The 23,062-nt window shown below is 41.9% G+C and overlaps 1 protein-coding gene across 1 annotated transcript in view; it reads right to left on the reverse strand.

The window, feature by feature from the left end:
* The window catches only part of LOC121009365 (leucine-rich repeat and fibronectin type III domain-containing protein 1-like protein), a 351,118-nt gene extending 331,322 nt beyond the window's left edge, over positions 1-19,796 (reverse strand). Inside the window, exon 1 of the mRNA XM_040442430.1 lies at positions 19,736-19,796. The gene's annotated coding sequence lies outside the window, so the exon portion shown is untranslated. The remainder of the gene's footprint in view (positions 1-19,735) is intronic.
* Between the last annotated feature and the right edge of the window lie 3,266 nt (positions 19,797-23,062).

Below are 23,062 nucleotides of genomic sequence, written 5' to 3' on the forward strand. Positions count from 1 at the left end.
TATAGCAATATAGTGAATATTCGGGAAAAAAAAATGAATTTAGAGCAATTTAGCTAATATAGTGCTATAATCTTTTTTGTCTAATAGTTGTAATTTTTTTCTCATCTGAAGTTCAGATTGGAAAAAAATTACAACTATAAAAAAAGATTATAGCACTATATTAGCTAAATTGCTCTAAATTCGTTTTTTTTCCGAATATTCACTATATTGCTATATATTCTTGTTTTAGAATATTATGAATATTCGAAAAAACTAAGTTATAGCAATATAGCAAATATTCGGAAAAAAAACGAATATAGAGCAATTTAGCTAATATAGTGCTATAATCTTCTTTGTCTAATAGTTGTAAGTTGCAAAAAATCGTAATAAAAATTCTCATGAAGAAAATTCGCATATTACACGATCATTACCTTGCCGATTTTTCGAGTAAAAAAAATCGTAGAATATAACGAATATTCGAATTTGCAAATATTCGACGAATATTCTACAAAATATTCGCGAAATATCGCAAATTCGAATATGACCCCTGCCGCTCATCACTACTGTACACCTTTGGGGGCAATTCGTTTTATTAGTGCATTGTACTCATTATGAGCTAAAATATTATTTTCAATTAGTCTTTATTCAAAATATGGAGCACATTTCTCTGTACAGAGCTGAGATGCTCTACTAGCACGATCTGAATTGTCTCTCTTTTCCATAAGGCAGGGAGCTGACAGTTCCTTATCTCTGCTGTCTGACATTATTAGCACTCATGAAAGCTCAATCCTTACCTTACTGATAAGAATGTGGCTCAAATAAGTGTTTATGACCTCTTGCTGTATTACATCAACAGATTACCTGACAGAGTTTCTGACCAATCATTGATCGGATGGACAATTACACACACAGAGGTCTTTTGTTATACACACCAACTATTGGTCTAATGGGACAGATATTGGTCAGATAATCTGTTGGTGTAAAGAGGCAGATGACAGCACAAAGTGAAAGTGAAAGTAGGATGCTCACAGCTAGAAAAACAGTTAACCCTTTGTGACAGAACGGCTCAATATGTTTAAAGGGATTCTGTCACCTCTTTTTACCCTATAGAGATGCGGACATGCACGGCTAGATGGCCGCTAGCATGTCCGCAATATACCTGTCCCATATCTCTGAGTGGTTTTATTGAGTGTAAAAAATGATTTTATATATAAATGTAAATCAGCCTGGTAAGGAGCCCAAGAGGCTGCACTAACCGTTCTGGAGCCCAGCCACGCCCCCTGTGAAGGAGCCCAGCACCGCCTGTATCCACGAATCTCCTCCTTGCTCACAAAGTCAGATCGCCGTAATCTCGCGATGCGCGAGCTCGCCCATGCGCAGTGCCAGCATAGTGTTCCTTCCCTGTGCTGGCATCAGCCTCAGGGAAGGAACTACGCATGCACGAGCTCGCGCACCGCGAGATTACGGCGATCTGACTTCGCGAGCAAGGAGGAGATTCCTGGATACAGGCGGTGCTGGGCTCCTTCACAGGGGGGCGTGGCTGGGCTCCAGAACGGTTAGTACAGCCCCTTGGACTCCTTACCAGGCTGATTTACATATATATAAAATCATTTTTTACACTCAATAAAACCACACAGAGCTATGGGACAGGTATATTGCGGAGATGCTAGCGGCGATCTAGCCGTGCAAGTCCGCATCTCTATAGGGTAAAAAGAGGTGACAGATTCCCTTTAATAAAGACCAATTAAAAAAATTATTATTAGCCCCAAATGAATAAAATACAATCATAAAAAAAAAATTATCTCTGAAGGTGTACATCGCCTTTAAAGCAAAATGTCCAGCAGTTTGCCTATTACAAGAGGTTGCGATGAGACTTCTTTGTAAATGTACAGCGCATGGAAGCCCCGATGCAACACCTGCAGCTGTCTTGATAAATAGGGGAGTCTAAAAATGGCTGGGCAGATCCCAGTTCGAGACTCATAATACGCAGGATTAATTATTGTACTGATATTGTAAGTAATTTGCAGTCATGTATGTTTTGGGTTGAATCCCGTAGGACTATGGAAATTTACTAATCATCTGTTTGCAGTAATGAATTTACACCTTTAGGAGATTGTAGGCAGAGACTGTCTGGCCCTTTAGGCTCTGCTTATCAAGTAGGTCACACTTTAAAAGACATCTGTCACCACACATATCCAAAAAATGCTGGCTGACCTTTGAGATGTGCGGTGGACAACTGAACCGCTCGGCATCGGTCTTGATCCCATCTTCCTTGATGCCCCATCGCCAAGAAAACTGCTGTTTTATATATATGCAAATGATCCCATAGGAGCAAACAGGGCAGTGCCATTGCACCTCGTTGCTTTCAGAGGCTCAGTTTACTGCCCTTTATGACGCGTCCCCACAGCTAAGGCTCAGTTCACACTTCAGTTTTTTGATCCGTTTTTTCCATCAGTTATCGTGAAGCCTACTCAGAGATAAGGTATAATGGAAAGATATGCGCCTGTTCCGTGTTTTTGACCCACACCTAGTTTTGGCTCCCAATAACTGATGGAAATAACTGGTGTGAACTCGGCCAAAGACTGACAGGCCAGAAATTGAAAACATGTAAAAGGTTTTTTGCCATCAGGAACACACAAAAAAGATTTGAGCTCTATCAGCAATAGGTGGTTCTCTTCTGGTTAAAATTCGATTGCTGGCGCTCGTGGGCCACCATTTCCATGCTGGTTAGCTATCACTGGGGTATCTCTGAAAAGGGAATTTAGGTGGAAGAGTTGAGGTTTTTCCTAATTAGACAGAAGCTATGGTACACTTATATACAAAAAAGGTCAGTTCACCCCATCCACTCCACAATGCCCTGCACCACCAATGAGGCCAGGTGAGGCGATCGCCAGGTAGGGGCAAGAGGGGGCAGCAGAAAGGGCCATGGGCAATGAGCGCTTTCATTGTGGCAAAGGGATTAGGTTAAGAAATTGGCATTGAGGGGGAGAGGGCGCCGTTTCAGTTTTCGCATCAGGCAGGTTTCATTATTACGGATGAAGAAAAATAAAATAAAAGCTTCAATGCTTTATTTTCAGCGTACAAACAACGGCAAAAATAATTCTGCTTACAAGTTTCGATCAAACATGATCTTAAAGGGCATCTGTCAGCAGTTTTGTACCTATGACACTGGCTGACCTGTTACATGTGCACTTGGCAGCTGAAGGCATCTGTGTTGGTCCCATGTTCCTATGTGCCCGCATTACTGAGAAAAATCCTGTATTAATATATGCAAATGAGCCTCTAGGTGTAACGGTGGCGTTACCATTACACCTAGAGGCTCTGCTCTCTCTGCAACTGCCGCGCCCCCTGCACTTTGATTGACAGGGCCAGGTAAGAGTGATCACTTTCACACTGCCTGACCCTGTCCATCAAAGTACAGACAGCTCAGCAGTTGCAGAGAGAGCAGAGCCTCTAGGTGTAATGACAACGCCCCCGTTGCTCCTAGAGGCTCATTTGCATATATTGCAACATCATTTATCTCAGCAATGCGGGCACCTATGAACACGGGACCAACACAGGTGCCGTCAGCTGCCAAACGCAAATGTACAAATCTGCTGACAGATGCCCTCTGATTAAGATCATGTTTGTTTGAAACGCGTAAGCAGAATTATGGAGGTTTTTCTCCATTGTCTGTACACTGAAAATAAAGCACTAAGGTTTTATCCACAGATTTTTCTTTGTCTGTAAGAAGCCATGGTATGTACAGCCTACACACTGTATGTGGATGTGTTATTACGGGCGTTCTCTAGAGGAACATTACATAGCAAATCTACTTAAAGATGTTATATGAGGAATTATGATGTGTTATCAGGAGGGGGGGGGGTTAAAAAGCAGTATATTTTTCACTGCTGAGAAATATAAGCTCTCCCTACTTCCTACTGTGCATCTCTTCAGACATGTAGACAGACGGTAACAGCTGCTCTTTGTACTAGGCGTATTTTTAGCATCAGGGTTTGAAGCAGACTCTTCAGATCATACAGCAAATAGCAGAAAAATAAAAAGATCCAGGCAGTGGCACTTTATGTGTGTGTGTGCGTGTCGGAGCTGAAAGAAAGAAGGACTATTTATAGGGTCAGACGTGGACATACAACTACAGAGGCTGACCACCTATGGAGCTGTCAAATTGAAGTGTGATCCAGAAACCAAAATAACAATCCCCCTGACGCCTCTACTGCTTCAGACAAAGCTTGGCAGGTGAATGTTGCATTGAACAGAAGCTGTGGTCTTTCTACAATTACGGGGACACCTTCAACGAGAGACGGCGAAAAGGAAAAAAACTGGTTCCTTGCAATGTTGCAAGATGCAAATTCTAAGCAAGAGCAAAGAATTCTCAGGAGAGGTTCTGCATCAAGTTTTGAGAAGACCTTCACTATTTATCATGCTGAACGTTGCTAGCAAAACACAACGGCATCAGCATATTCAGGTCTGCAGAACATACAGCTGACTGAAGAACGCCTGAATGCTGTTACAAGAGCGCAGTGCCAATCTGACAAATCACTCGCCACGTTCCTGCATAGATAATTAAAACATTAAAAATACATTAGTGTTTTCTTCAGAAATCTGTGGAGTGAGCTCTTTCACATTGCTTGTCAGCAGGGCTCGAAAGCAAGGGGAGAGCCGTCAAACATGGAGACCATATGGTTAAACAAACATAGCGGATTACAGAAGGTGCTGTTTGCCTTGGAGATCCGCTCTAGGTTAAACCATGGACTTCGTGTGTTCATGTCCATCAGAGCATATCATATGGACAGATGTAGCTGTTGCACCATGGCCCTGGTGACTTAGGGTACTCAAAGACCCCTCTGACCTACGACCAGTATAATAATTGGCGAGAGATAGGTGTTGGGGGGGGGGGGGGGGCTTGTTACACCTGTCAATGTCCATCATGAGGTTATAGTAATTGTGGCTCACCAACTCAAACCTACACAGATTTGGCGCTCACTCCACGGGCAACACCCAACGCCCAATTGTAATGCGTAATAGAAAAGAGAAAATAGGTGGAGGGCACTCTAATATCTGGTTGTCACAGGGATGACCAGCACAACACTTGTTTTGTTCAAAAGAGTTTTACATTTATTACAAGGATTTTAACATAACAATAAACTCACGTAAAAAATATTAAATAAAATCTAATAAAAACTGGTGGCCACTAGTGTATCAATATGATATTATGCCAGATAGAGAGAGAATATGCTGAGTATCAGTTATCCAAGTAGATATCTGGCAGTGGCGTAACTACCGGGGAAGCAGGGGAAGCGCCTGCTTCGGGGCCCGGGCTGACAAGGGGCCCGGCGCCCGACAGCGTGTCAGTCAAGTTTAATCTTTTTTATTTATATGCAAATTACCTTCCTAACGTGCCCAAGAGGTTGTCCCTCCGGCCGTTTGTGCCCAGCCGCGCCCATTATCGCCAAGCCCACCACCAGCTGTTAATTATTCACTGCTGTCCTCATCTTTTTTTTTTTCTAAGTGCGCCGTAGTCCCAAAGGGCTGTCCCTCCGGCTGCTTGTGCCCAGCCGCGCCCATTATCGCCAAGCCCACCACCGCCCCGCTGTTAATAATTCACTGCTGTCCTCGTCTTTTTTTTTTCTAAGTGCGCCGTAGTCTCGCGCATGCGCTGATGTTACTCACGTCCGGGCCCAGGCGGTGTCCTGGCAGCAGCCTCAAGTAGTGTAATCACGCATGCGCCAGCTTTCTCCGCTTTCTGGCGCATGCGCGATTACATTATTTGAGGCTGCTGCCAGGACACCGTGCGGGCCCGCACGTGAGTAACATCGGCACATGCGCGAGACTACGGCACACTTAGAAAAAAAAAAAAAGACGAGGACAGCAGTGAATAATTAATAGCGGGACGGCGGTGGGCTTGGCGATAATGGACGCGGCTGGGCACAAACGGCCGGAGGGACAGCCCTTTGGGCACGTTAGGAAGGGGGGGTAAAAATAGTATATAAAAAATTGGGCGGGGGGCTGGGGGGGGGCCATACAAAAATTTGCTGTGGGGCCCAGGCACTTCTAGTTACGCCCCTGATATCTGCGCTTGGTGGACTTGAGTTGGTACTCACAATATAAATGGCAATTATATATGCACCACTGAAGAAGGAGCAGCTTAGCTCCGAAACGCATTTGGTAATTGGGAGACTGTATACAAAGATATATTACACCTACTATTGCTAAATATACTGATCGAAGACAGCTCACCGTCTTCAATGAAATTAGGAGCGCTCCATTACCTCCAATCAGCGTATCGGCACCCAAACGCTAGCACAACCGGCGCACTCAGTACCACGTGGAACGCCGATACACCGAGATCCAGAGACTGCTACTGTATATACAAGTGCCTGAAACATACAAGCACCCGCAATGAGCGGGAGGTGCCATATTCGATTTTGCAATATTTCGCGAATATCCGATTGAATAGTCGTCTTATATTCGTCGAAATCAAATATTATTATTCTATTTATCGCGATTAATATGCGATTTAATTATTTGCGTATTGCGATTTTTTTTTACTGTATAAGACAACTTTCCTATTGGGTTGCTAATGGTATGTATTTTTTACACATATTCGCTATATTGCTATATATTCTTGTTTTAGAATATGACGAATATTTAAAAAAGCAAATAATATATTCGTTATTTAGAATATTCGTCTTTTTTTCATATGAAATCATGATTCCTTCCTGCTTAAGTTGCTTGTGGGCCAATGACTCATTGACCCACATGAAAGAAGCAGGGAGGAATCATGTGTTCAAATGTTAAAAAATGACGAATATTCGAAATAGCGAATATATAGCACTATATTCGAAATATTCGCGAATTAGCGAAGTTGTGATATTCGCGATTAATATTCGCTATTCGAATATTCACGCTCAACACTATACACTAGTGGCCACCAATTTTTATTAGATTTTATTTAATATTTTTTACGATTTTATTGTTATGTTAAAAACCTTGTAATAAATGTAAAACTCTTTTGAACAAAACAAGTGATGTGCTGGTCATCCCTGTGACAACCAGATACTAGAGTTCCCTCCACCTATTTTCTCAATGTCCATCATTCATTTTCACCCACATTCCAGTTCCACCATTATGGATGGGGTGGTTGCATAACCACATAACATACAGTATTAGGAAAGCTTTAATAGGTCCTCTGGCCAGTTTCTCCATTTTTAAAAGTGGCCACTGACTATACCTGGACAAAATCTCACACATTCACGCATTGTTTTTGTGTCGATGAAGCTGTATAACGGCTTGTTTTATGGCGACTTGTAGGTTTTTTTTGCTACTAATTTGGGATACATACAATAATATGACTTTTAGATTCCTTTTTATGCCAGTTTTTGGGAGGCAAAGTGAAATGAAAACAGCCACAGTATTCTGTTTTTTTTATATTTTTTTTATGGCGCTTAAAGGGAACCTGTCATGTGGATATTTGATTATAATCTAACTAATTATATACAATCATTAACTACTAAAAAGTACCTTAGATGTATTCACTTACTGGTGTGACAGATGGTTACCTCATAATATACACACGAAGATGCCGCATGCTAATGAGCTGATTTGAGTCCAGCGTGATGTCAGTGAGTACAGCGTTTTTAATTCAGAGCTATAGCCACTCCCCTGCCCACCTGCTGCTGATTCATATGGAAAAAAACTGTCAATCAGCAGCAGGTCGGCGGGGAAAGTCAGGAGCTCATGAATATTCATGACTCATCATTATCAGCTGGAGCTTTTCAATACAAGATGTTGGCAGATTGACTGGGTCAATTAAAGAAAGTGACCCAGCATTTTGCTAAGAGAATCAGTCACTTATTTATGTTGCCCTTAGTTAGGTTCCCTTTAAAGAGCCGTGTAGGAGTTAGGGTCAATGGAGTGATTAGATGTCAGAGAATACTTTATGCTGACAGAGATGCTATGAAAGGCTGTAGCTCAGGCTAGAGTTGGCCTTGCTTCTTGGCTTTCAAACAAGACCAAAATCACAGTTCTAGCCACAATCTAGCCTGAGCTACAGCCTTTCATAGCATCTCTGTCAGCATAAAGTATTCTATTAGCATGGCTACCTTCTACATCAATAATACAGAGTCTTAGAAGATAACTTTGGTAAAAGCTAATGAAATGAGCCTATACAGATGTAGCAAGTTCTAACCTAAAAATAACATTTAACTATATTTAGGTAGAGCGCCATTCTAATACACTTAGGGTGGCATGATGTGGTGCAGCACTCAAATAAATTAGGGATCCGTTTGTTACGTTGACACTCGCTACATCTGTACATGGACTGAACAGTTGCATTTTTTTGAAGCTCATAAACACAGGACAAAGATCTGGCTAGTCGTGTGAAATACCAGATCAGCCGAGCCGAGGAGTAATTATCTAAATGGAGAACTATTTGTGCATTTTTACCAAGAAGCAACCCCATAGGTCATCAAGTCAGTGACCCAATGAGACTGTTCATATGACATGTCATATAGTGGAATGGATAACTGTTCTGTGCTGATGAGGTCAAAAAGGCCTGACACAGAGCTCTTCTCCACCAAACTCCTCTAGCCACAGGCATAAGTAAATGCAGAATCTGTAATTCAGCCCCACCATCAACTACCATATGCCACTTATAATATTGCTATCTTCTCATGTGGAAGAAGGGCCTTTGAGGCCCTCAGGCTTTCTGACCATGGTGCAATCTGCTCTCCTCTATCTATGCCCCTGCCTCTAGCTCAATACATGTTCTTAGAATATTTATGGAGTGAGACACTGACTTACATGACAGCTATATAAATGAAACGTTTTCTTCCATTTGGAGTAGATCTAAGAGTTAGAAACAGAGGGAGGAAAATGGAAGAGTATAGCACTAACAATAAGGACAGCACAATGAAGTATTGCTGGTGACACTGCACTAAAAACACACTCACTGTCCATTGACATAGATTCCGAATACCAAACGATGAGGTATTGGTAATGTTCTCGTTATCCGCTGACCTATAATGTTTCCCTATCACACAATCATTCCGCTATTCCCCCGAGGGATCGTTTTACCTCAGACTCAGCACTTCCACTACCAGACAATGATGCTGATATCTTCAGAGTATTTATGTTGTATCCCTGCCAAACCAATATGATCTCTTTATTATTAAAACAATATCATTTCTTCATTATGACTGCTTCCGCAGATATCTCCTAAAATAGCTGTCTGCTAAAAACTGAACAGACGGACATTTTGTCGGCTAAATAATCTTCATGAAAATGTTATCTTTGGATTTCTTGGATGCCTCATACAAGCCTAAAAGCAAATACCTTATTGCCAGAGTGATACCATTAGCACCTAGTGAGTATACATCGATGCTTTGCCTTTAGTGTTTTTTTTTTTTTGTTAAAAGTTGAAAGGAAGGCATATCATTTTTTTATTCAAGGGTATTTTAATATCAGAATATTGATGGTTCCAGTAAATGGGACAAAGCTGCAATAACTTGCACCATAGAAAGTATGCAGGTAGATGGCCCTACATAAACAATAAAGAGTCTGCAGCACTTGTAGAAACACCATGGCCCCTAAGACAGCTGATCAGCTGCTGAGAGCTGGTTCCCCACCAATCTGATATTAATGGCATATCCTGAGGATTCGCCATTAATACTCTGAACCAAGAAAATCCCATTATGGAGGATCTGTCAGCACCATTCCCTTAAGCTATGTGACAGTACTACTGTGTCTCTTAAAAATTCTGCCCAAACACAGAGAGAGAACTGTGCAACTCTTCAATTACAGCTGCACAGTTCTCTATCAGTGCAGGGAGGAATCCGGGGATTGAATGAATGATCAGGACAACCAAGGATGCATACCTACATACATTAACCTCTTCAATGAACTAGACAACCAGACCTTCTGCCAGTAACCTCTTCTTTGCCCTAGACCACCAGGGATGCAGACATTAACTAATTCACTGCCCCATACCTCAAAGGATTGCAGAAAATAACCCTATCTTTGCTCTAGGCCATGAGGGATGGTGACATTAACTCCTTTTCTTACCTAGACAGCCAAGAATGCAAAATGGACCTTTTCATGCCTCTAAACCACCAAGAATAGAGACATGAACTTCTTTTCCTCCCTAGACCACAAAGGATGGTGACATTAAATGAGTTGTCCAAGGAAAAAATAACTTTAAGTCAGCTCAGCATGGCGTACATGAATATAAAAGTCATACCGACTTCACTAAATCCCAGCCACCACTGTTCCTGCACGGTCCTCTGTTGTTCTCTACTTTCTGTTGCAGTGATGATGTCCCAACACGGTGACATGTGACCACTGCATCCAAACACTAGTTTGAATGTGTCAACAGCTCCTTTAACCCAGCCTCATACACCAAATTTGTTGCCATAATCAAATTAGCTAGCCTAGACCACCCGGGATGTTGGAATGGGTTCTTTAATACACCAGAATAAATAGACATTATTATAAGTTTAGAATTTACCTTGAAACTGTTTAAAACTATTTCTGGGGCAATATGGCATTGTCTGCTATGTTGATAACTATATGGGCTTAGAGGGGACATTACCAGTCAGATCTCCCCAAATTTTTTTTACTTAGCATCTCTTCTTAGAGCTCAGTTCATGTTACTCCTCTGTTATATCTTCTGGAATAATTTGACAACTGGAGTGTTACCTTAACCCTTTTAAATGAGTAGTAACCCTAGGGCCCAAATCACTGCTGACAGTATCAGTGTTTTAAAACACACCGTATGGGAACACCCTAAACACACACTAGGGGAATGGTACCACCCAAATGTGTATTGTATTAATTTATTTTGATGGGTAATTAATGGAGGAACCACGTGTTGAAGAATTCTAAGAAAAGATGCTCCAGAATTGTAATTTCATGAAGAATGCAATTTTACTAAAACAGACATATCAGGAGACGCTAACTCATGCTCTTTAAAATCATTGTAGATTAAGAAATTGTTTATGGGCAAGCTAATTGTGACTAATTTTCCCTCTAAGCTTTGCAATTTTGTGTTTGCAAAGCTGAAAATGCACAGAGACTCACTGAGCTTCCCCCTTATTGATCAGGTAGCATGTTCCTGAATTGCTCTTCCCGGTCAAAGAGAGAACTATGCAGCCATACTGCACAGTCCTCTCCCTACTCTCATCTCCATGATCAGTCCAGGAAGGAAAGATGAAGGTAAACTATCGATGCTCAGCCTTCTCCAGAAGAAGAATAGAAGTATCATGTGAAAGAGGCACTGGGAGCAGTCTTTGTGGATAGAGAGCAGTCTGTGTAACAAAGGGGGCATAGGGATCAGTCAGTAAGAGAGGGGACACGGGAGGCAGTCTACATGAGAGGTTTGGGGTTCAGTCTGTGAGAGAAGGAGGACATGGGGAGCAGTCAATAAGAGACAGTGTAATGGGGAGCAGTGTGTGTAATAGCAGGGCATAAGGAACAATCTGTGTGATAGCGGTAACCATAGGGGGCAGCTTATAACATGGAGAAAGCACAATGAGCAGTCTGTATAATAGTGGGAAGGGGCTTTGGGAGCACTCTGTTACAGAAAGTGGCTCAGGGAGAAGTTTCTGAAATTAATAGAGGCATGAGAAAAGTCTGTGTAACAGAGGGGGCCCTAGGGTGCAGTCTGTGTGAGGGAAGGGGGGGGGGAGGTGATAGTCCATTCTAGTTTTAGCCTTCTAGCTACAAGGACAATGCTGGAGACTAGAGGAGTGAGTAAGCCACTGGACACCGGACATTCAACATTAATACTCTATTTTACCTTGTTTTAGATTGCCTAATTTAAAAGCAGCAGTTCTCCAATCCCTAATTTCCTCTCTCTCCAGATACAAAAGCTTAGAGGGGATATTGATGCTGAAAGTCAGCTCCTGTATTATATAGTGTGGAAGGAGGGATCAGATATTGTACTATATTTTGAAGGATGTGATCAGATCTTGCATTCAAAGTATAGACTTTAATATTAGAAATTACTATGAGACGGTGCATGGGGTGCTCGATGAGCTCTAATGTACATGCAGTTTGATGGAAGGTTTTGATGCAAATAATTACTAAATAAGTAACCTTATGTAACCAGTCGGACTTTGATACTCTTGCAGAGCCATTTCTAGACTCCTGTGTTCTCACTTTTAATTTAAATATGACTCAAAGCTAAGATTATTCTCTAAGTGCCCAAATAACCAAAGGTTGGAGGACTGGGCACAGTGTGCAGAAGAGATTACATTGTGCATTGTGTAGATGCATGAACACCAGGAGAGACATCAATTGCCACCGCTTCACTAGAACCTGCTTGGCTGCTTTTTCTAAATAAATTACTTAGGATTCATGGTGCCTAAAATATGATTAATTAAGATTATGATCACCCATCACCGACCATGAAACATGATTAACATTAAAATTCAGGAAGTTTCTCAACTCTACAGCTAAAAATCACCTTCAGTCTACCCAGGACAGACCCAGTAGTCTATTCGTTTTCTAGCTGTTATTAGACTATTTTTGGCTTCATACTTTAACTAAGTGATCTCCATGGGTTTCCATGAATGGAGCCTCACATTTGTTTGGAGTTAAAGTATACAGCATGCAACTAGGCATAAAGTTTAATTCCATGCACCAAGAATGACTTCAAGGGTTTATCACACCAGGACAACTTCTGTCTGCATGCCCTAGTAGGGCACACGGATGTGACAGAGTAAGGTCTCCTGCTCAGGACTCCCCACTGAGCCCTCCAGCGGACTTGAGTCACCTGTGTACTACCACCCTGTGGTGGGCACTACCACCTCTTTCTCTCACAGGTCTTGGGAGCTGGATCTGTGGTGATCAGCAGATAGCTGTGGATATTTTGGGGGAGATTTATCAAAGACTGGGGTTTTACGCTGGTCTTTGACATCTACTATGCTGCTGGAGGATGCACCTAATTTATTACATGTCATATATTAGACACCTCCTCCAACAGTCCGTGCACCAGAATTAAATCTACTTTAGCACAAAATGCCATAGATTTCTGTCTTCATTTGCGCCTGAAAACAGTCCCAAATGAAGGTAAATGTGGCGGACTCACCCACCCACTGCCCACCCTCAAGCTCTTCAAAAAGTGGTAAGGGTGATAAAATTTGTTGCAACTGGCATTGAAAAAGTCGCAAACATGAGGTTTGTGACTTTTTCATCAAAAAGAGGTGCAGGAAAATGGGGAGTCTCCCCCTTTGTGCCTGTAGAGTCTTAAAGGGGTTGTCCAGGCAAAACTAAATTGTCCATTGCACGATCCAAACTCCAATCATTTGCATTACGTCACGTCCATCATTGAGCTGTTCCTGTCCAGGGAGACACAAGGAGTGTGTCACTGATTTGTATGAGTCATCAGACGTCAATGGAATCCAGCCCTCAGCTGTGGCACATGCAATGCTACAGACCCTTTGTCATGTGCGCCTTCGCCAAGAATGGGAACTGGATTCAATCACCACCCACTGACTCATGCAAATCAATTGGGCGATGACCCTCTCAGAGTCTCTCCCTGGACCAGAAGAGAGAAGAGCTCAACGATGGACACAACAATGGTGGAAGTGTTGTGCGTAGCCATGGACGGGGTCATATAATTCAATGTGAAAGCTATGTCCAAAGTGGGATTGAGTGACCCTAAGTTAGTTTTGGCAAGAAAAATTATTTAAAGGGAACCTGTCATCAACTTTATGCAGCCCATACTAACAGCAGAATAAAGTAGAGACAGGTGAGTTGATTTCAGCGGTCTGTCATTTATAAGTTAAAAGTAAGTGGTTGCCGAGAACCAACATCACAATCATTGCAGACTGGGCCTGGAAAAGAGTCACGGCCACCTGAGAAGAGTCCTGGTTATTCATATATTCCTGCTCTCCTGCCCACCTGCTGATGGCTGACAGTCTTCTACCTAGTTTTCTCCCTTTCTGTCTAGGAGAGAACTGACAATCATCAGCAGGTGGGCGGGAGAGCAGGAGATTAGGAATAACCAGGACTCTTCTCAGGTAGATTTGACTCTTTTCAAGGCCTGGGCTGCAATGATTATGATGCTGGTTCTCGGCAACCACTTACTTTTAGCTCATGAGTAACACACCGCTGAAATCAGCACTTCTGTCACTAATTTATGCTGTCCTCAGTGAGGTCAGCATAACGTTGATGACAGGTTCCCTCTAAAGGGTTTCTGTCACCCCGCAAAACTCATTATTTTTTTTTTGGATAGTTAGATTCCTCATAGCGCGATATAGGAGAATATAATAGTCTTACTTACTTTCATGCGGCCGATTCTTTATAAAACGAACTTTTATAATATGTAAATGAGGGCTCTACCAGCAAGTAGGGCGTCTACTTGCTGGTAGCTGCTGCAGAAATCCGCCCCCTCGCCGTGTTGATTGACAGGGCCAGCCGTGATCTCGTCCTCCGGCCGGCCCTGTCAGTAATTCAAAAATCGCGCGCCTCTGGTCATTCGGCGCAGGCGCTCTGAGATGAGGAGGCTCGTCTCCTCAGCACTCCCTCAGTGCGCCTGCGCCGATGACGTCTTCTCTTTCGGTGATGTCTCCAACATCACACAAGAGGTGATGCTCCTCTTAGAAGTGTATTGTCATTAAGTCACTAGTTTCAAATACTCTCTTGTCATCTTCTTGAAATTGACCCTACCCATCATGGATAGATCCCTCAGTGTACACTAATACAACACCATATTTTAATATTGTATTGTAATATTATATAGTGAATGGAACACCTTAGAGGAGTTGTTTGAGTTCCTGGATCACTGGGTACCTGATAGTGGACATGTGGTGTGGGGTGTTCTCATATCTCATACTGTGTGAGAGCCTTACTGTTGTGAAACTTGCCATAGAAGACACAGAGCCATTATTGGAATTTATAGTCTAAGGCTATCCTGATGCCTTTAAAGGGTTTCTGTCATCAGAAAAATCGTTATGTAGCTGACTGACATTAGCGATGTGTTAATGTCAGCAGAACATAACTGTATGATTTTTAACTCCCTGCCTGCCGCCGTTCCCTCAAAATAAAGACTTTTATATAATATGCTAATGAGTCTCTAGGTGCTACTGGGGCATTGCTGCAGCACCTAGAGGCTCCGTCTTCTCACCCTTTGGCATGCCCATGTCCTCTGTCCTCGTAAAATCCCGCGCGTGCGCCGTCCCGTTTAGTATTAGGCCCAGGCGCATGGAGTGAAGGACGCTCTCCTGCTTCTGGCTTCACTCACTGCGCCTGCGCCGAATACTAAATGGGACTGCAATAAAACTTCCTGTTTGTGGCACATTAGTATATGTGAGGGGGGAAACTTTTCAAGATGGGTGGTGACCATGGCGGCCATTTTGAAGTCGGCCATTTTGAATCCAACTTTTGTTTTTTCAATAGGAAGAGGGTCATGTGACACATCAAATTTATTAGGAATTTCACAAGAAAAAGAATGGTGTGCTTGGTTTTAACGTAACTTTATTCTATCATGGGTTATTTACAAGTTTCTGACCACTTATAAAATGTGTTCAATGTGCTGCCCATTGTGTTGGATTGTCAATGCAACCTTCTTCTCCCACTCTTCACACACTGATAGCAACACCGCAGGAGAAATGCTAGCACAGGCTTCCAGTATCCGTAGTTTCAGGTGCTGCACATCTCGTATCTTCACAGCATAGACGATTGCCTTCAGATGATACGAGATGTGCAGCACCTGAAACTACGGATACTAGAAGCCTGTGCTAGCATTTCTCCTGCGGTGTTGCTATCAGTGTGTGAAGAGTGGGAGAAGAGGGTTGCATTGACAATCCAACACAATGGGCAGCACATTGAACACATTTTATAAGTGGTCAGAAACTTGTAAATAACCCATGATAGAATAAAGTTACGTTAAAACCAAGCACACCATTGTTTTTCTTGTGAAATTCCTAATAAATTTGATGTGTCACATGACCCTCTTCCTATTGAAAAAACTAAAGTTGGATTCAAAATGGCCGACTTCAAAATGGCCGCCATGGTCACCACCCATCTTGAAAAGTTTCCCCCCTCACATATACTAATGTGCCACAAACAGGAAGTTAATATCACCAACCATTCCCCTTTTTATTAAGGTGTATCCATATAAATGGCCCACCCTGTACATGTGCATTATTATTATTTTAAAGGGCTTGTCTGGGTGCTTAAGACTGATGAACTATACCAGTGATGGCCAACCTGCGGCTCTCCAGCTGCTGTAAAACGACAACTCCCACCATGCCCTGCTGTAGGCAGTGTGAGCATGCTGGGAGTTGTAGTTTTGCAACAGCTGAAGAGCCTTGGCCATCCTTGAACTATCAAGGTGCGGTATCTGTGGATCACTACAGCTGAGTAATGGATTTAAGGTGCTCTTGGTTTATGTGACCCACCCAGTCACAAAGAGAAATACAAAGTTATATAGGATAAACCAGGCACTCAAGTATGGAGTATATTGATAAGGGTATTTATTCCCATAATAGAATATAACAATAAAATTCACCAATAAAATACTATAAAATATTAAAAAACACTTTAAACCATATTAGCAGCAATAATATACATATACACCAAAAGTCAATGCGTTAATTGGATAGCAGCGGCATCAGTACATAAATTAGCAGCAGCAATGGACATATGCACTAATTAATAAATAGCGGCATTGGACATATGCGGTTTGGAGATGCTGAAGTCATTGGGTTCAGAAGACAAGGAAAACGCAGGAAAACCGCAGTTGATAGCAAAGTCTTATAAGCGCTTTTTCGGTTTTGGTAATATTGAATTGCACAGCGGTGGCGTCCCACCGATTTGAGCAACTGTGTTGCTTAGTTTTACCTGGCCAGTATGTCTTTGTCCTACGTCCGGATCTGTAGAAATTTGCTGTGGGCGCGGTGTCACCTGGATATCCTGCTCACGAAAGCAATGTCTGTGGCTTTGTTAGGATTCCTCCGGTGTTCGTCGCTCTCAGTCACAGCTAGTCAATCCTTGGAAGTCCAGGGGAGCTATTTTTCCAGCATGCCGGTACAGGGTATTAAACCATACGCGTTTCGGGGTTCTCTGAATGACCCCTTCCTCAGTGGTAACCCTGAAGTGCTTCCCCACATCCTTTTATATAAAATCTTGGAAAGAAACAAGATCCGGACAGGATCTCATCGTGCCAAAACATGGAAGACTGGAATTATCCAATATATTCATTAAATGCGTTTTTCCTTATGCGATTCCTGTGCTCTGATTTTCGCTGCGTTTTTTAGGTAAGTTGCGTTTTATGCTCCACTGCTATTTAAATGCAGAGTAGATCATATGCCACATAATTTCAGTTACAATATAATACTTAAAATATATTTAAAAATATATAAATATATAAAAATATGCATATATATATATAAAACACAACCACATCAGTCTCTTTATTTTTATTCTTATTAGACAATGTTTTGAAGGGAGGAGAAAAAAGTTCAAGGGTCATGGAATCACAAGAAACCAAAAAGTTCCCAATCAGCATTCAGTCCTTGTGGGACTAGGGAACCAAAGTCAAATATAAACTTGGATTCCACCCTTGACATCTTTTTTATCAAATCTCCCCCCCTCCACTCTGGTGTCACCATCGTTTCAGAACATATAGCAAATATTCGTAAAGGCTATGAAAATCATACTGTCTCAAGGCACTTTAAGCTATGTCATAATAGCGATCCAACAGGTCTCACCTATACAGCTTTAACGATGGTGACACCAGAGTGGAGGGGGGGAGATTTGATAAAAAAGATGTCAAGGGTGGAATCCAAGTTTATATTTGACTTTGGTTCCCTAGTCCCACAAGGACTGAATGCTGATTGGGAACTTTTTGGTTTCTTGTGATTCCATGACCCTTGAACTTTTTTCTCCCCCCTTCAAAACATTGTCTAATAAGAATAAAAATAAAGAGACTGATGTGGTTGTGTTTTATATATATATATGCATATTTTTATATATTTATATATTTTTAAATATATTTTAAGTATTATATTGTAACTGAAATTATGTGGCATATGATCTACTCTGCATTTAAATAGCAGTGGAGCATAAAACGCAACTTACCTAACAAACGCAGCGAAAATCAGAGCACAGGAATCGCATAAGGAAAAACGCATTTAATGAATATATTGGATAATTCCAGTCTTCCATGTTTTGGCACGATGAGATCCTGTCCGGATCTTGTTTCTTTCCAAGATTTTATATAAAAGGTTGTGGGGAAGCACTTCAGGGTTACCACTGAGGAAGGGGTCATTCAGAGAACCCCGAAACGCGTATGGTTTAATACCCTGTACCGGCATGCTGGAAAAATAGCTCCCCTGGACTTCCAAGGATTGACTAGCTGTGACTGAGAGCGACGAACACCGGAGGAATCCTAACAAAGCCACAGACATTGCTTTCGTGAGCAGGATATCCAGGTGACACCGCGCCCACAGCAAATTTCTACAGATCCGGACGTAGGACAAAGACATACTGGCCAGGTAAAACTAAGCAACACAGTTGCTCAAATCGGTGGGACGCCACCGCTGTGCAATTCAATATTACCAAAACCGAAAAAGCGCTTATAAGACTTTGCTATCAACTACGGTTTTCCTGCGTTTTCCTTGTCTTCTGAACCCAATGACTTCAGCATCTCCAAACCGCATATGTCCAATGCCGCTATTTATTAATTAGTGCATATGTCCATTGCTGCTGCTAATTTATGTACTGATGCCGCTGCTATCCAATTAACGCATTGACTTGTGGTGTATATGTATATTATTGCTGCTAATATGGTTTAAAGTGTTTTTTAATATTTTATAGTATTTTATTGGTGAATTTTATTGTTATATTCTATTATGGGAATAAATACCCTTATCAATATACTCCATACTTGAGTGCCTGGTTTATCCTATATAACATCCTTGAACTATACTTAGGATATCATTATACTCAATATCACTTTGGCGTGGGGACCGACTCCCAGCACCCCCTGCTGATCAGCTGTTGGAGAAGACCGTGGCACTCCTTTCCAATGGACAGCACTGTGCTTGGTATTGCAACTCAACTCCATTCACTTGAAAGTGAGTGAGCTGCGCCTAAGCTATGTGACCGATGAACGGGACATCACTGGCCTAGGAAGAGGTTGTGGTGCTCCAATGCCTCTTCAACAGCTGATCAGGGAGGGTTCTGGGAGTAAGACGCCCACCGATTGGATATTGATGACCTATTCTGAGGATAAGCTATCCAAATCTCGCACATCCCCTTTAACCTCGCCACCCTGCTACCTATGTGTGTTACCTATCACCCACCCAAAAGGATGGCTCAGAATGACTGTCCAGTCAAATGACAGTCAGACTTTCTCTCTTTAAGGCAAGAGGTGGAAAGAAGGGCAGAGAACTGTTTCCAAATATTTGCATGAAAATCAATGACTGGGTGACCAGAAGATTGAGCTCTACAATTTCAAAATGGCTGACTCTACTTGTATCTTTCTGTTCTCAATATGCTTACTACACCTTTAAGACCCTGAACAGGTTTCTGATATTTAGAAGCTGGACATTTAAGCTATAATTATAATTTTATGACTTTGCAGTGCAGACCAGGCATGGTTTGTGCACCCAAATATCTGTATTCAGTATGAAATAAATACTGCATGTGGCTGAGCAGCAGTCATTGTCGTTGACACACCTGAGCACCGGCAGGGTTGGCCTGCTCTAACTCTCCAGACCGAATAAAAAGAACGTTATTTTCTAATGACCTTTAAGAAGCTTTGGGAAGGTCACCGTTCCCTCTCTGGCTCCTGAAGTCTTTTCATTAGTTTTTCATTTGCTTGTGGACTTCAGCCAATAATGGATTCTCTCGGTCACACTCGTGATGCAGCTTTCTACACAGCCGAGCACAGACTCCCATCCTGAAAAGGAGAGAAAGGCAAGTTTTAATTGCTTATTTACTGTAACTCTTTATGGTGTGGTATGAATTTCAACCACAATTACCTGAAGGAGGTAAGACAAATATTGAAACCCCATTAAAAGGGCTTTCTGAATTTTTTATACTTATGACCTATCCTCAGGATAGGTCTTCAGGATAAGTCATCAGTATCTGATTGGTGGAGGTCCTTCTGCCGCTGATCAGCTGTTTGAGAAGGCACTTGTGCTCGCAGACAGACAAACACACCAGAAACACCAGACAAACATATAGCCGTACCTCGGACCAGCTTGAAGAAGGGCATCAAATAAAAGGGCCCGAAACGTTGCCCTGATGTATAATTAATACCACTGGTGTTGAAATTAATTAAATTAAAGAAGCATCTATACAATCACTGGTTTGCTGTCTCCTCCATGAATACATAAGTATACCCGGTGATCCTGGTGGAGGGAAACCAACCCGGGGACGTGTACCCACAAAAAGCCACTTGGTGGAGTGCTGTGGTCAACTTCGTGCTCATCTGTGCTCGGAGTAGTGCCGTGGCCTTCTCTCAGCTCACCAAGCACAGTTCCATTCTTTGGATAGTGCTGTGCTTGGCATTGCAGTTCAGCCCTATTCACTTCAATGAGCGATGAAGGTGACATCACATGCTCTAGACTAAGTTTCTTCCATCTTCCCCATGCTTTTTTTTTCAATTTGGACTCTCCTGCCCATTTTCATCATGTAAACCGATTACCCTGGTTTCTTTCCATCCTGTAGGTAGCACTTCCTGTTGCTGTATCCAACCAAACCCATGATGCACTTCTCCTTCCTTTACCACAGCTCCAGCACCACCCCTAACAACACCTAGCTAGTGTATAGCTCCTCCCATCCAGCCAGTTACAGAGATATTCCCCTATCATTGCCTCCTCATTCATTACATATGCTTTCCATGGCCAGCTTTAGACCTTAAGAGATATGTCGATCAATCCCTAAACCACAAGATAAGACATTAGACAAAAGAGAGACATGTTTAAAGGCTATGAACACCTTCGGGGACAATTTTTGTTCTATGATTGGATTTGACTCATTTTGGGGTCAATTATAATTTTTTTACTGGTCTTTGTTAAACATTTTCAACAGTTATTGTCTCACAGGGTTAAGTTTCAGCCTATCTGCTAAGGATCCTACTTTGAGTTTCACAGTCTTCAGGTTGCAGCTGTGATGGTTCGATCTGTAGCCCTTATCTCTGAACTCATGGCAGCTCATAAACACTCATTAAAGCCAAAGACTTATCAGCTTGATAAGAATTTCGCTATAATAATTGTTTATGAGCTGTCAGTAGTTCAGAGATTAGGACTACAAATCGAGCCATCAGAGCTGCAGTAGGATGCTTAGCAGATAGGCTGAAACTTAACCCTGTAACACAAAAAACGTGGAAAATGTTTAATAAAGACCAGATGAAAAAATTATTTTTAGCCCAAAATGAGTAAAATGGAATTATAAAATAAATTTCCCCCAAAGGTGTTCATAGCCTTAAAGGGAATGTGTCACCAAACTTTTTTTCTGCCTGTTAAAATCAGATTGCAAAACAGATGCTTTTTTTCTAATCCGTTTTTTATTACTATTTTATTTTGATGGTAGATTTTTTATTCTATTTTCTGAACATGATTATGGGGGCGGCCATCTTGCCTGAGCTGTTGTTAACAGCATTTAGAAAGCATTTAAAGAATTGCTTTATAGCAGCTTGGGCCATAGACAAAATGGACAGGAGGAAACCTCAATTACTTCTATGGTAGAGCCTTCTAGGCATGCTCTGTGCCCTGTGCAGAGGTCAGGAGGGAGTAGATAAGCTGTGATATCACCTACTGTGAATGGTGGATCCTGTGTTATCTATATACAGAGGTGATATCTGTCATTCTAAACCTGTCTGTAATGATAAGGAGATAACAGCTGCAAAATGATCTGTACAGATCAAGAAGTGGTGCCTATTATTAGGCTTGTGGCCAGTGTGAAAACTGCAGGAATTTATGGTTTTTGCTCAAATATGAATAAAAAATAAATAAAAAATGTTTAACATAAAAACGTGATTTAAACAATAGGTCACTTTTCTGATGACAAATTCCCTTTAAATACTTATTATTACAGCCCAATTTGCAGATCAGATCTACTCCTGTAGGTACTACAGTAAGGCTACTTTCACATATGCGTTTTTGCATCGGCAAAAACGCTTCCATTATTGATAATACAACCGGCTGCATCTATTATAAACGGATCTTGTTGTATTATCTTTAAAATAGCCAAGACGGATCTATCATTAAAACCTTTCTAAGTCAATGGGCGCCGGATGCGTTTTCTAATGTGTCCGGGAAAACAGATCCGTCATGACACACAATGCAAGTCAATGGTGCCGGATCCGTTTTCTCAGACACTGCTTGCAGTGGTTTTCTGTCCGGTATGGCAACGCAACCAAACAGAACAGAATACATTCTGATGCATTCCGTTCCGTTTTGTCCCCATTGACAATGAATGGGGACAAAACCGAAGCGTTTTTTTCCGGTATTGAGATCTTCTGCCGAATCTCAATACCGGAAAAGAGAAAGTAGCCTTGAGAGCCTACATAATCTGGTGCAAATATGGCAGTATTATTTTGGAAATATACAAGCCATCGGTTCTCAGGGCACCACGTCTTCTGTTTTCTGAATTCTGTGCTCTGCAGCACCATTTTAGACACGTTCTTCTATAGGTCGGACCTCTTTGTTTGCCTTCTCTTCTCCAGAATGCCGCAAAGCAAAAACACACCAGGTACAACCCATTACAGCGAGTACAACGGGAAAACATAAACCTCATTCTAACGGCAGTGGGTCAATTAAGAGACAATCATATTTGGAGTAGCAATCCTTTTACAGACACCGGCGCAGTTCTGTGGCGAGGGTGACAGGTCGCTTTAATTAAAATCTATGTACAAAGAACCAACAATGTGGTTCATAGTATCCAAGATGAAAGGAGAGCGATAGTATTGATCTGACCTGTATTCTCCAAACTTGTAACGTAAGCGGCGAACGACTCGAGATGCTATCCATGAACTGGAGGCAGCAATGAGACTTCTTCATCTCTAATGCTTTTGGAAATTTTCATTTTCCTTTAAGTTTTCCTCCCCTTTAAGAGCTAAGTGTGCTGT

This window comes from Bufo bufo, chromosome 8 (genome assembly GCF_905171765.1).
Source record: "Bufo bufo chromosome 8, aBufBuf1.1, whole genome shotgun sequence".
Classification (NCBI taxonomy): domain Eukaryota; kingdom Metazoa; phylum Chordata; class Amphibia; order Anura; family Bufonidae; genus Bufo; species Bufo bufo.